At 39.6% G+C, this 14,814-nt stretch overlaps 2 non-coding genes across 2 annotated transcripts; both read left to right on the top strand.

The window, feature by feature from the left end:
• Positions 1 to 799: 799 nt before the first annotated feature.
• TRNAH-GUG lies at positions 800 to 871 on the top strand. The gene has a single exon. It is a non-coding gene; the product is annotated as a tRNA-His (tRNA).
• Positions 872 to 7,313: 6,442 nt separating this feature from the next.
• Positions 7,314 to 7,387, top strand: TRNAN-GUU. Its single transcript has one exon. It is a non-coding gene; the product is annotated as a tRNA-Asn (tRNA).
• The last annotated feature ends 7,427 nt before the right edge of the window (positions 7,388 to 14,814 follow it).

The raw sequence follows: 14,814 nt of genomic DNA, 5'->3' as shown, positions 1-14,814 counted from the left end.
GTATACCGCATTGAAACAGATGAGGGAGAAAACTGTTTGAAAGGGATATGTGATTAGGTATTTTTGTCATCACAGGAGTCTAGAGCAAAGGCTACATAGTGGAGTGGACCTGGGGGAGGGTTTGTAAAACAATGAAAGAATTTTTCTTTTACTTTTCCAAGAGGGTAGTGTACTAGGGGGGAGGGTTGAGAGGGTAGAAAAGTGCAACAATGAATGGATGGAAATCCAAAGTCTCTGTAAATTTTTACTGAAATTAAGAATAATTTTTTTAGAAATGCAACACAAAAATAAACGAACAAACAAAAGTTTCTCCTACCTGACTGACTGATGGCTACAGTTTATGGAAAACGCCAAAATTTCAGCGAGAAAAAGGCAAATAATTCAATTTTAAAATGGGTAGAGGACTTCAAAACACACTTCACCAAAGAAGACGTTCAAATGGCCACCAAACACATGAAGGAATGCCCCAAGTTAATTTGGTCCTCATACGCTGTTTCCAACACAGTTTCCCCAGCAGCCCCGTGCGACTTGGACGGGCCAGTGCGGCGGGAGCGGGGAGATGAGGGGAAACAGACGGTGAAGAGGAGCGACGAGAAACAGGATCGCTAGTCAGAAGTCGACACCAGAGACTCAGAATGAGCGCTACGTAGCAGGATGGGGAGCGAGTAACAGAGAAAAGCTGGAAAAATCAGTACCCGGTTAAGAATAAAATAACAATAGAGCGTCTATCTGCAGTGTTTATCTTTTTCCATCAACCTTATTGCAGGAAAACCTCCAACCGGTGTTAACTTTGTGGAGCGCCGTGATCGTATAGTGGTTAGTACTCTGCGTTGTGGCCGCAGCAACCTCGGTTCGAATCCGAGTCACGGCAGTGCCTGGTCCCTTTTTCTTCACAGAATTTAGTTTCTCTGAATCCTTCCCACGAAATGAGATTTTTCATCTGTGTTCATTAAAGAGAATCTACGTCATGGAGTCGTTGTTGTTATGTGCTGTAGAGTTGCCTGCGAGTCATAGCTACCCTAAGTACAACAGCTCTGAAGCACGCCCTGTCCTAAGCCAGTCTTACTGACTCTGACTCACCTAGTTCCATTGCCCAAGTTATTGTGTCAATGCATCTCATCTGGGATCTTCTTCTGCGGTGTCTCTCCATTCTTCCAAGTATGATGTCCTCCTCCACAGACTGGTCCCTCCTGTCCACGTGCCCTAAGTATGTGAGGCGGAGCTTAAAAATCCTAGCCTCCCACCACAACAAGATAAAGGTAAATAATCCAGTAGAAAAACGGGGACAGGAAATGAACAGACACTTCACCAAAGAAGACATTCAGAAGGCTAACAAGCACATGAAAAAATGTTCAAAATCCCTAGCTCTAAGAGAGATGCAAATCAAAACAACTATGAGATATCATCTCGCCCCAGACAAAATAGCAAAATTTAACAGAATAGCAAGCAACAAATGCTGGCGGGGTTGTGGAGAAACTGGAACTCTTATTCACTGTTGGTGGGAGTGTAAAATGGTGCAACCACTGTGGAAGGCAGTATGGCGCTTTCTCAAAAAGTTGCAAATAGAGATACCATTTGACCCAGCAATTCCACTACTGGGAATATACACCAAAGAGACCATAACTGACATCCACGCAGATATATGCACACCCATGTTTATTGAGGCTTTGTTCACAATAGCAAAGAGTTGGAAACAATCTGAGTGTCCATTAACAAACGAATGGATAGAAGCTGTGGTATATTCACACAACGGAATACTATGCTGCATTAAAAAACAAGGAACTCATGCAATATTATTCAAAATGGGTGACTCTGGAGGACATTATGCTGAGTGAAGTATCTCAGTCACAAAAGGACAAATAGTGCTTGGTGCCACTGCTGTAAAACAGGACTGACCTTGGGGTTGGGAGGAGACTGAGAAAGATGGGTTCAATAATGTATACTGCATTGAAACAAATGAGGGAGAAAACTGTTCAAAAGGGATATTGATTAGGTTTTTTTTTTTTTTCATGACAAGGAGTCTAGAGAGAAGGTTATATAGTGGAGTGGACCTGGGGGAGGGTTTGTAAAACAATGAAAGAATCTTTCTCTTACTTTTCCAAGAGGGAAAAGTAGGGGGGAGGGTTGGGAAGGGAGAAAAGTGCAACAACGAATGAATGGACATCCAAAGTCTCTGTAAAGTTTTACTGACATTAATAATGAATTTAAACAAACAAAACAAAATCTACTGTAAAAAAAAATCCTAGCCTCCAAGGAGAAACTTGGTTTCACCTTCTCCAACACAGGCTTATTTGTTCTTCTGGATGTCCATGGTATGTTCAATACTCTTCTCCAGCACCACAACTCAAAGGTACCAATTATTCTTCTGTCATCCTTAGTCATTGTCAGTGCTCTGATGCATAAATTGCAAAGACCCTGGCCTGGATCAGGCACATCTTAGTTTTTACACTGACATTATTGCTCCACAGTACTCTGTCCCTGACAGCAGACTTCCCCAATGCAATTTGTCTTTTGATTTCCTGGCTGTTGGTGTCAAAATTGTTGATTGTGGAGCTGAGAGAGCTTAAATTGTACCTTACCTCCTTAGAGGTAAGGATGGTGAAACTTTGTTTCACATGTTGTTGTTGTTATGTGCCGTCGAGTCGCCTGCGACTCATAGCGACCCTATGTACAACAGCCCTAAACTCCGCTCTGTCCTGTGCCAATCACACTGTCTCCGACACTCCCATCCCCATTATCCCAGTCACTGAATCAATCCACCTCATAAAGGGCCTTCCTCTCCTGCGCTGTCCCTCCACCCTCCCAAGCATGATGTCCCTCTCCAAGGACCTGTCTCTCCTCATAACATGTCCAAAGTATGTTAGACGGAGCCTCAGAATCCTTGCCTCCAAGGAGCCCCCGGTTTAACCCTTTCCAGGACAAATCTGTTTGTTTTCCTAGCAGTCCATGGTATTTTCAATACTCTTCTCCAGCACCACAGCTCAAAGGCATCAATTCTCCTTCTATCCTCCTTGGTCATTGTCCAACTCTCCGATGCATGACAGGTGATTGCGAAGACCATGGCCTGTATCAGACGCACCTTAGTCTCCAAAGAGATAACATTGCTCTTCAGCACTTTGGAGAGATCCCTAACAGCAGACTTTCCCATGACAATGCGCCTTTTAATTTCCTGGCTGCTGGTGCCAAGACTGTTGACTATGGAGCCAAGCAAACTAAAGCTGTGTACAATCTCAATCTCTTCACCATCCATCCTGATGCTGCCCATTGGTCCAGTGGTGAGAATCTTTGTCTTCTTGACATTGAGCCTCAATCCATATTGTAGGCTGCAGTCCTTGACACTCTGCAGCAGGCACTTCAGGTCCTCCTCAGTTTCAGCAAGCAGGGTTGTGTCATCCGCATAACGCAGATTGTTGATAAATTGTTCCCCAATCTTGACCCCACATTTCTCCTCATAGAGCCCAGCCTCCCGGATAATCTGTTCTGCATATAGGTTGAAAAGGTATGGAGATAGGATGCATCCCTGGCGTACGCCCTTCCCAATTTTGAACCATGCAGTGTTCCCTTGCTCTGTTCTGATGACTACCTCCTTGTCCAAGTATAACTTTTGCATAAGAACGATCAAGTGTTCTGGGATTCCCATTCTTCTCATTGTTTCACATAGTTTGGAAATATTGTTAGGAGTGGCCTGGCTTTGGAAAAAGACATCAGAAGATGAAAGGTCAGAGATAGAGGAAGACCTTCAACAAGATGGATTGACACAGTGAGTCTAACAATGGGTTCGTGAGTATGGCACAGGATAGAGTAAGACTTAGATCCATAGTATTGCAGTGAGTCAGAGACCACTCAACAACAACTTGCATGCAGCCATTTCAAGGAAAGAAGGAAAACTGACATTTCAAGGCTGGAGTCATATTAAATGGAAACTTTGGATGCTTGAGCGAAAGATGAAGTTCTACTTCTCAGTCTTGTCTGTAACTTCCATTATGAAAAGGTACTGTCACATCCATGGGTTTTCTCCCCCGCCTAATTCAGGAGCGATAATTCATTGGGGCTCTTGTACGCAAAATAATTTTTTTAAGAAATAAAAAACTACTACTCATTGCCATTGAATCAGTACCAACTCATAGCTGACCTTCCAGCAAGGTTTTGAAAACTGTAAATCACATAGGAGACAGTCCATCTTTTGTCCACAGAACACCTATTGCAGTCAAACCATCAGAGGACTGATACCTTTGCATTAGTAGCACATATCTCTAAGGACTAGTGGGCTTTTAAAATGTACTTTTAAAGAGTTTGTAATAAAATTCAAACTCTGCCACATCAACATCAGTGTGTCTCCATAGTCCAACACCAAAATTTTATATTAATGGTATATTATTAAAGCATAATTCACAAAGACTAAATAAAATAAAATAGAACAAAAAAGTCAAATCCATTGTCAATCTCTTGTCATTAGTTTACAGCCTGGGAAATCCAATGAAAGATCAATTACGAGACAATTCCAACTCAGAGAGAAGACAGGGTCATTGGGTTTCTGATTTCTAATAATCCCCCAGATGTTAGAGTATAAAGAAACAGGTGGCAAATAAATGGGAGAGAGATTTGTATGGCAGTGAAAGGCACAGGCTCTGAAAGCCAAAATCTCTGGGATGTTATTGAAGGAAGATTATGGCAGTTAAGGAACTTGATAACACCTGAGCTGCTCATATCAAAGACCAGACCAGACAATGGATCCTGGTAAGAGCCTGGGCTTGATTAAAAAAGCTAAAACCTAACTTAATTAACATGCCAAATTCCAGGAAGTACCATCTTAGTCCTCCCCAGGACCCCTATAAAAAGGACCCCCCCCCAAACTGCCCACACGCCATTTGGATCCTGTCTGCATGCCACGTGGCCAGGTCACTTGGCACCCCTCTCAGACTGTGCAATAAAGGCCTGTTCATTTCTTGGGACCAATTCCTTTCTTTATTTTTCTCCCTTGTGCCCTAGCACTCTTTTTTTAATATCTAGCAGTTATTAACCCTTCTGAGATCTAGAAGCAGTGTGATGTGATGATGGTGATTTAGAGATAAGATCCCAAACCAGTTGCCTTAGGGCTAGTGTCTACTCACTGCAAACCCATGTGAGTAAGAAAAGAACTGCGTTCTGTAGGGTGTTTAGTGGCTGATTTTTCAAAAGTAGATTGCCAGGCTTTTCTTCCACAGGGCCAGGCAGGGACTTTGTTGATTGATGATGATGATGATGGTGACAGGACTAGAAATATATCCTTCAGAGTTGGAAAAGCTGTTAAGACATGGAGAAAACAACTGTTGCTAGGAAAGCACCTGTGGCTACTGCTGGTAAGAGTAATTTTTTTCTCTAAATGCCCAAACTCACTCTCCCCACAGACAGTCCTTGAAATGAAGAGTGTGTTCAAAGCTTCATATAAGTTCTTCATCTTGATTGGGTCAGAATTCTGAGTAGTACATGGGCACACATCATTTGTCATGAAGTAAACTCCTTCACCAGATATAATGCTGCGTGGTATGCCACCATTGCCAATGACACATTTTCTAAGTCTACAGACAACAAATTATGGCAAAAGTTTTGTGTTCAGGGAAGGCAAACTCATAGCTAGTCTATATTCCAATGAGAAGGAAACATTGTCCCATTTAACATAAAGTGGTGTAATCATTCTTTCATCAGATTGCAGACTGATGGCCCTGGAAAATGTCATATCTGGGACTCAGTGTTGATCCCTGTTACTGCCAGGGTGAGCATTCCGCAAAGACTGCAGCCAGGTCAACCTGGGATTTCATCCCTGCTGTCATGACCAGTTTGTTTGCAAGCCCTTGAGCAATGGCAGGAATGAATGGGGGAGAAAGTGATAGCTATTATCCATAGAATGAGTCATCCTATCTTATAATCAAGTGAGTGATTATTGAAATCCTTTGCCACTGAGGTTACTTTCTGGTGAACATTCACTAAGATACAACTATCTTCACATTCCTCCCTCCCCCAATTCTAACAGGTCTACCTGCATACCTCTTCCCCAGATTCCCTTGTCACCAATTTTCCAGCCACATATTTTTCAATACCGTACTATCCAGACCAGTGACATTAGCTCATCAATCTGTATAAAGTTGTACATCTAGCCACTTTTTATTCTAGGTAGTAAAATTAAGCAGATGTACTGCCAAAAGTTCTGACCACAGGGATAATTTTTTTCATTATTGTCCTTCAGGGATGTCCAAGAAAGGGAGTGCAGTGTTAAAACTGTCCACTTTCAGGTGATGTATGTCTACATAGCACCCAGAACTTTCTGTAAACCAAACCCATTTCCACTTTCTCAGTTAACTGATCATAGAGAGCCGCCCCCCCTCCCAAAAAACAACATAAGTTCTATACAGGAGTAGGTCATGATGTGACACTGTATACAGCAGAGACTCAGTAAATAGTAAGTGTGGAGTGCTTAGGATATTTTGTATGTTTGTAACTATTAGTCAATCTGAAGGGTTCCCCCCATCTTCAGTAATAAACGCGGGGCATCAAAGATTCGTAGAGTAATTAGATCATGAATCCCAGTGAAAATGCACTAGGCTCTGACATTGTATGAACTCTTTGAGAATAGTGACAAAGCCCCATTGTTTTCTGCCGATCACATCATCTCACTGATCTACACGCAAAGTGAGGTCTCTTATCCCATTCTTCTTATTTAACTCGTAAAAGTGGCCACTAGTTTCTCGATGGGGACTTCTGGCGGTGTAGTCCATAGAGGCGGTTAACATCAACAAGAACAACATTGTTGAATAGTTTCAGGAACTCTGCTTTTCTCTTTTTCGTATTCTCTCCGTTTCTCCCTCCACATTCTGCAAATCATTCTCTTCCGTAACATCATGCCTGTATCTCATCCCTGGAAGTCTTCTCGTCCTAATTCACGCCGACCTGTCTCGCTTCGCTCGCCTACACTGTTCTCTCGCCCCCGTCCCCTGTCTTTCCCCGCTACCAACACCAGGTTGCGGGCGAAGGCGGAGCAAACGACGCAAAGGAAACTCATGGAACCCGCCGGGCTCCCCTCGTCTCAGGCTGGAGCCGCAGACTCAGCCTGTCCCTGGCTTCTAAGGCAGACAAGAAGCCAGAAGGAGCGGAGGCTATTCTGCTGTTTGTAGCTTCAGATTAATTGGTGAAAACAGCAGAGTCTCTCCCACCATCCGGATTTACCAGTGTTAGAACCCGCGCAGCTGTGTCACAGAGTGTCTGTATCACAGAACGCTAGATGACCGGCTCTGTCTACCCGTTAGATAGTAAGTCCTGTTCCAAATATGAGTGTGGTTGTCTCTGTGGCGCAATCGGTTAGCGCGTTCGGCTGTTAACCGAAAGGTTGGTGGTTCGAGCCCACCCAGGGACGATGTTTCTCCTTCCAGTTTTGTCTGCACTTTAAAGACAGAGAGGAAACATACCTACTCTGTGATTTTCACTACCAAGGACCCTAGATCAAAACCTAGATGTTCTCAGATCCTGACCCTTGGAGCCATAGAGGCGAAGTCCTGAAAGAGCAAATTCATCATCACCACCTGCAAGCACAGCAGCAATTGTGGAAATTACTCTGGACCAGAGTGTGTGGAGTCAAAGAACTTGACACTTAACAGCAACACTTCTAGGAACTTTTGAAACCTGTTTGGCTTCCAAATTCACTATTGTGACAAGTAGGGAGGTCTGTTATCCTAATGAGTAAAGCAATCAAAATCCTGCTCCACAGGAGGAAGAGGTGCAGGTACAGCCACAGAAAACCTGCTGGAGAGTTCAGACTAGTTGACAATGAGTTTTAATTTTTTTAATATAAAGTTTAAAAAAGGTTTACACACAAGTAAACCTGGATAGTTGCCAGGGATGAAGAGGGAGGGAGGAGTATAAATAAATAGGTAAAGTGGGTGAAGTGAAAGACAACAAACAATAAGGAAAGCTGATTAGACATTACTAATACATAACTATGTTAATAAATTGTAATGAATCACAGTAATAAATTATAGTTAATGTTATTAAACAAAATGCATTTGTATAAACAAAAGAAAACAATATGAACTTCCACTCAAATGATTTAAAAAGTTTTGCTGACTGTCCCTATTCCTTAAAGAATAAGAGAAATCTGATTCTTCACCCTCACCTACTTTCTCTTCTGACTGGTTTATCTTACTTCCTTTCCCTTTCATCTTCCTTCCCACCTACCAGTGTGGAGCTCAGAATTATTAAGATGATGTTTATTAGAGAACTCAATTGAGATTCTTGTCTGATTCTAAATTGGTTTGGGCAACACTAGCCTTTGAGATAATACCAAACTTTCTTTAGTTTATTAAGATGTTGCTTATTAGTCCAGTTGTGAGAATTTTTGTCTCCTTTATATGATCTTCAATAAATCCTTCAAGTTTACTTTCAACAAATAAAGTTCTGTCATATCTGCATAATGTAGGTTATTGATTCCTGACACCATGTTCTTCTTAAACCACATTTGCCTAGTATGCAGATTGAATAGATATGATGATACAACTCTGACACACACATTTTCAAATTTTAAATTGTGCAGCATTTCCTTGTTCTGTTAAAAAGATCTTTGTATAGTTTCTCATGAATACAAATAAATGCTCTGGGATTCTCATTCTTCTTAATGTTACACACCATTTATTATGATCCACATAGTTAAGTGTCTTTGCACTCGTGGGGGGGAACCCAACACAAACCACAACGACAACAACAACAACAAAAGTAAGAATCTTTCTGATATTCTCTGCTTTCAGTTACGATTCGTCTGACTACAGGAGTAATATCCCTCATTCTGCAGTCTATTCTGAACACAGGTTGAATTTCTGGAAGTTTCCTGTTGATGTACTCTTCGGTCATTTTTAAATAATCTTCAGCAAATTTCACTTGTCTGTGATCTTAATAGCATTGATAATTTCTACATTCTGTTGGATTGTCTTTTTTTGAGAGTGAGTACAAATATGAATCTCTTTTAGGTAGTTGGACACGGAGTCATATATTTAACTCTACTGAGAAGATCTCCAAGGGAAATTACTTCTGGCCTGAAAGATAAGAATGAATCAGAAGATGGAAGAGATAATGACAAGAGGTCATTCCTTATAGAAGGAAGGAAATATCTTTTCATGAGAGAGTTCTTGACATGTAATACACTTCACTGTCTGGACTTGAGAAGTGACAGTCACTGCTGTGCTTCAGCCATTGTTGCAGCCTCAGTGTTAATCCATCTCATTGAAAGACTTCCTCCTTTTTCACTAAACCTCAAGCAAGATGTCTTTCTCCAAAGACTGGCCCTTCTGATAATACAGCCAAGGTATGTGAGTCAACTTCTTCCTTCTAAGGAGCACTGTGTTCAGGTCTTTCATTCACAGAGTCATCTAAGACTTGACGACTTGATGGCACTTAACAACAACAACAACAACGAAAGAGCTCTGTTGGCCTTGTGGATATAAAGTTATGCTACCAAGCCAAAGGTGGGTGATTTTAATCTGTGGCCCTCAGGCCTGGTTTTAATTGGTTTTGGTCAAACATTCTTCTAAGTGGTATAACACTGATCTATCAGTTTGCTACACAGAGGTAACTCATGGTTGTGATGCTAAACACTGTGACACTGATGTGTCAAATGTGATAATGGTTACCCATAGTGGACAGTGTTTGGTGGAACTCCCCAATTAAAACAAGACTGGAAGTAGGAGTGGCATCCACTTCCGAAATAGCTTGCCTCTGGAAACTCTATAAACTTGGAGAAACGATGAAAGTTATACAAGTGCTCAGAAGGCACTTACCACCACCAAGGAGCACTGAACATTTTGGCTGTAGTTCATCCAAGAGAGATATGTTTGTTCTTTTGGCAGTCTATGAGTATTATTTGCCAATACCATAATTCAAAGACACCATTTCTCTTTCAATTTTCATTTATTGTCCAACTTTGACATTTGATGTTATTGATATTAGATGAAATTGAATGGACTATAACTCAAAACAACCCTATTAACAGCAGATCTGGACCTTACCCTATCTTGCACCATCCTCATGATATCTAATATAATCAAGCTCATTATTAAAGTCACAGTGTCAATCCATTTTGTAGAGGGCCATCCTCTTTTTCACTGATCCTTTACCTTTCCCAGAGTGGTGTTTCTTTTCCCAGGGATTGGCCCCTCACAACAACATGTCTAAGACATATGAGAGGACCTTTTACCATCCTAGCCTCAAAAGAGGATGGTGGTTGTACTTCTTCCAGCACTGACTTGTTTGTTCTTTTGGAAGTCCATGGGATATTCAGTGTTCCTCCCCAACACCACAATTTAAAGATAATACTTTATTGATCTTCCTTATTCGTTGTCCAACTTTAAGATGTGTAAGAAGCAATTGAACAGAGACCAAAGTAAAGTGAATGGACTATAGTAACAAAAACAAAAATAAAAAAGAAACAGAGCAAAATGGCAATGGTAATGACAATAATAAAAATGTAGATAAACTAAATGTGCCAATTAACAGAAAAAGAGTAGCAGAATGGAGAAAACCCCAAAGCCCATAAATATGTTGCTTACAAGACACACGTCTAAGAAATGGAGAGAAAGATAGACTCAAAATCAAAGGTTGAAAAAAACATATCAAGCAACTACAAAAAAGCAGTGGTATAGTCCCATAACGTCAAAAAATAAAAGAGAAGAAAGAGAGAAAAAAAAAAACAACAAAGCAGTGGTGGCAATACCAATCTCTGATAAAATAGACTTTATGATGAAAAACACCAGAAAAGATAAAAGTGGTGTGGGAAATAAGGAAGGGTACTACATACTGATTAATGGCACAATAGATAAAGAAAACATAATCTTAGTCAACATTTTTTGCACCAAATAATAGACCTGCAAAATACATAAGATAACAGTAAATGGAACTGAGGAAAGAAATAGATAGCATCACAATAGCGGTAGGAGACACACCACTATTACCAAAGGATATCACTCAAAAGAAACTCAACAAATATCCAAAAGATCAAAACTATACAACCAGCCAACTCAACTTTGTGGATGTATTCAGGACACTACATCCAACTAAAACAAATTTAACTTTCTTCTCAAGTGCACACGTACGTTCTCCAGAATCAGTCACATATTAGGACACAAAGCAAGCCTCAAAAAAAACAAAACAAAACACCACACTGAAATAATACAAAGTATCTTCTCAGACGACAATGCTAGAAAATTAGAAATTAACCACAGCAGGGTAAAGCTTACAAAACCACCCATGTGGAAGCCAAGCAACTCTTTGCTAGAACATGATATGGGCTATAAAAGAAATAAAGTATGAAACAAAAAAGTTCTTTGAAACAAATGAAAATGAAAATATAACATACCAAAACCTTTGGGATGCAGCTAAGGTAGTCCACAGGGGGCAGTTCAAAGCAATAGCACACACATATAAAAGGAAGAAAGAAGAAAAATCTAACTTAGTACTTTCATCAAATAGAAAAAGAACAACAATCTACTCCTATAGCCTCTAGAAGAAAGGAAATTATAAGAACGAGAGCAGAAATGAATAAGATAGAATAAAAAAAATTGAAACTATCTAAGATCAGGAGCTGGTTGTTTTGTTTTTTAAAAAAAGGGTAAATAAAATTGGCATACTTAAGAAAAAAAGAAGACACAGATAACTCAATTAAGACATGATAGAGGTGACATCACAACAGAATCAGATAAAATTAAATTTATAATATTGAAATACTATGAAAAGCTACACTCTGACAAATTTGAAAATCTAGAGAAAATGGACAAATTCCTTGATACTCATGCCCTAGCCAGATTGACCAGGACAGATATAGAACACTTGAACAGACCCCTCACAAAAGAAGAAATCTAACAGGTCATAAAAAGACTTCCCTATAAGAAAAGTCCTGGACCAGATAGCTTCAAAGCTGAATTCTAGAAAACATTCAGAGGTACTCTATTATAAATTCTACTTAAAGTATTTTTGAAAAATTAGAAATTACTCCCAGAGTCATTCTATGAAGCAAGCATAACCCTAATACCAAAGCCAGGCAAACGTATTACCAAGAAAGAAAACTACAGACCAATATCTCTTATGAATATAGATGGCAAAATCCTTAACAAAATCCTAGGCAATAACATTCAAAAGCACATTAAAAAATAATTCATCATGACCAAGTGGGATTCATAACAGGTATGCAAGGATGGTTCAACATAAGAAAAATAATCAACATAATTCACCAAATTAACAAGAACCATATGATCTTAGCAATTGATACAGAAAGGGCATTTGACAAAATCCAACACCTCTTCCTGATAAAGACATTCAGCAAAATTTGAATAGAGGGGAATTTCCTCAACATAGTGAAAAGTATACATGCAAAACCAAGAGTCAATATAATTTTCAATGGAGAAAGGCTATAAGCATTTTCCTTGTGAACAAGGATCAGACAAAGATGTCCATGGCCACCACTGATATTCAATATTGTATTGGAATTACTTGCTAGAACAATGAAACAAAAGAAGGAAATAAAAGGCATCCAGATCAACAAAGAGATGGTTAAACACCACTATATGCAGATGACATGATAGTATACACAGAAAACCCCAGGGACTCAACAAAAAACTGTTAAGAGCTTGTAGACCAATTTAGTAGAGTGATAGGATACAAGATCAATATACAAAATTCAGTGTGATTCCTGTACAGTAACAAAAAAACTCCACAAATAAGGAAACTAAGAAAGCAATACCATTTACAATGTTTTGTTGACTTCTGTCAAGTTGAGCACACCTCATAGTGTTCCTATGAACAAAAGGCCTGAAGCCTTTCTATAACTACCATCATCTATCAAAGGTTATTGAGTTTCCAGAGGACTGTTATTTAGGAAGTGGATGCCAACTCCTGCTTCTAAACCACAGCCAACCACAAATTGATATACTTAGGGATAAACCTAATTAGAGACACAAAAGACCTGTACAAAGAAAACTACAGAATTTTTTTAGAAACAATTAAAAACCTAAATAAATATGGGAAAATGTGCCCTGCTCATGGATAGGAAGACTCAATATAGTAAAAATGAAAATCTTATCAAAAGCAATCTGCATGTTTAACACAATCCCAAATACAGATACCAAATTCATTTTTCAAAGATACAGAAAAGGCAATTGGCAAGTTTATCTGGAGAAGACAGAGACCTCGAATAAGCAAAGTACTTTTGAAAACCAAGAAAGAAGTGGGAGGCATAGCATGCCCTTATCTCAAAAACTACTACTCAGCTTTATTAACCAAAGCAGCGTGGTACTGGTACAATGACAGGCATATAGATCAGTGGAATCAAGAACACAGACATTAATCCATCTATCTATGGTCAACTGACATTCGACGAACAAACCAACCTATCAATTAGAGAAATGACAAACTCTTCAACAAATGGTGGCAAGCTGAAGCAGGATGCACCCCTCTCATATCCACAAAAATCAACTCAAGGTACATTAGAGACCTAGGGTAAAGCCCAAAGCCATAAAGATCACAAGAGACAAAACCGGACCAAGCTTAGAAGGCCTAGCTCATAGTATAAAAAGACTAACAAAAAAAGCCAGAAATACACAACCAGGAGAGAATAAAACTGGTGAATGGAATCTTCTAAAGAGTAAATCCCTGAGTGCACATGCCTGCACGATCGCGCGCGCGCGCACACACACACACACACACACACACACACTCAAATAGAACGGGGAAAAAAAACCAAACCAAAAAAAAAAAAACCAAACACCCCAACATACTACTCACTGGGGAAAAAAAAAATGTTTGGAAATACCATTTCAGACAAGGGTCTCATATGAAAAGTTTATAGAATCCTACAGGGCCTCTACAAGAAAAAGACTGATAACTCAATTACAAAATGGGCAGAAGACATGGAAAGAATTTTCATAGAGGAAGATATTTGATAGAAGACAGATACATGAAGAAATGCTCAAAATCATTGGCAATAATTGAGGTGCAAATCAAAACTAAAACAAGATACCATCTCACCCCAGTAGCAGTGGCCAAGTTTAACTGGACAGCAAGTAATAAATGTTGGAGAGAATGTGGAGACATTGGTGGGATTGTAAAATGATGATACAACCAATCTGGAAAGCAGTTTGGCTTTTCCTCAAAAAGCTGAACATTGAAATTCCGTATAACTCAGTTGTTCCACTGCTTGGAATATATACTGAGAAAATTAGAACTGAGACACAAACAGAGATTTGTACACCAATGTCCATAGCAATGTTATTCACCATTGCAAGAACATAGAAACAGCCCAAATGTCCAACCACAATCGAATGGATTGAGAAACTGTGGTACATTCACACAGTGAAATACTATGCAGCATGTGGGAACAATGATTTTTTTAAATCACTACATAACTTGGGAGGGACTGGAGAACATTATGCTAGGTGAACTAACTCAGTTCCTCTAGGACAAATACTGTATAAGACCATTATTATAGAAAGATAACTAGTAAAACGTGTATGAGGATCCAAGGGAGGCAGAGGGTAGGAGCAGAGGGGTGAAGATGGTCAGGGAGGGTAATTATAGAATTGTGCAATTGGATGGGTAGAGGGAGGGGTGAGTAAAGGAAATGGGAAAGATTTGGTGTGAAAAACAATGTACATGAATTTTGTAAGCAAACCAGCATAAAAGAAAAATTTTATTTTTTTTAAAAAAAAGAAGCAATTGAAAATATCACGGCATACCTTTGTCTTTAAATTGACATTGTTGTTCTTTAGCACATTGGAGAGTTTCTTGATAGTAGATTTTCCCAATGGA

Source organism: Elephantulus edwardii, unplaced genomic scaffold, assembly GCF_000299155.1.
Source record: "Elephantulus edwardii isolate Elephantulus edwardi_28Jun2011 unplaced genomic scaffold, EleEdw1.0 scaffold00384, whole genome shotgun sequence".
Taxonomy (NCBI): domain Eukaryota; kingdom Metazoa; phylum Chordata; class Mammalia; order Macroscelidea; family Macroscelididae; genus Elephantulus; species Elephantulus edwardii.
Note: the sequence above shows the minus strand (reverse complement) of the source record. Positions and strands in the feature narration are given on the sequence as shown.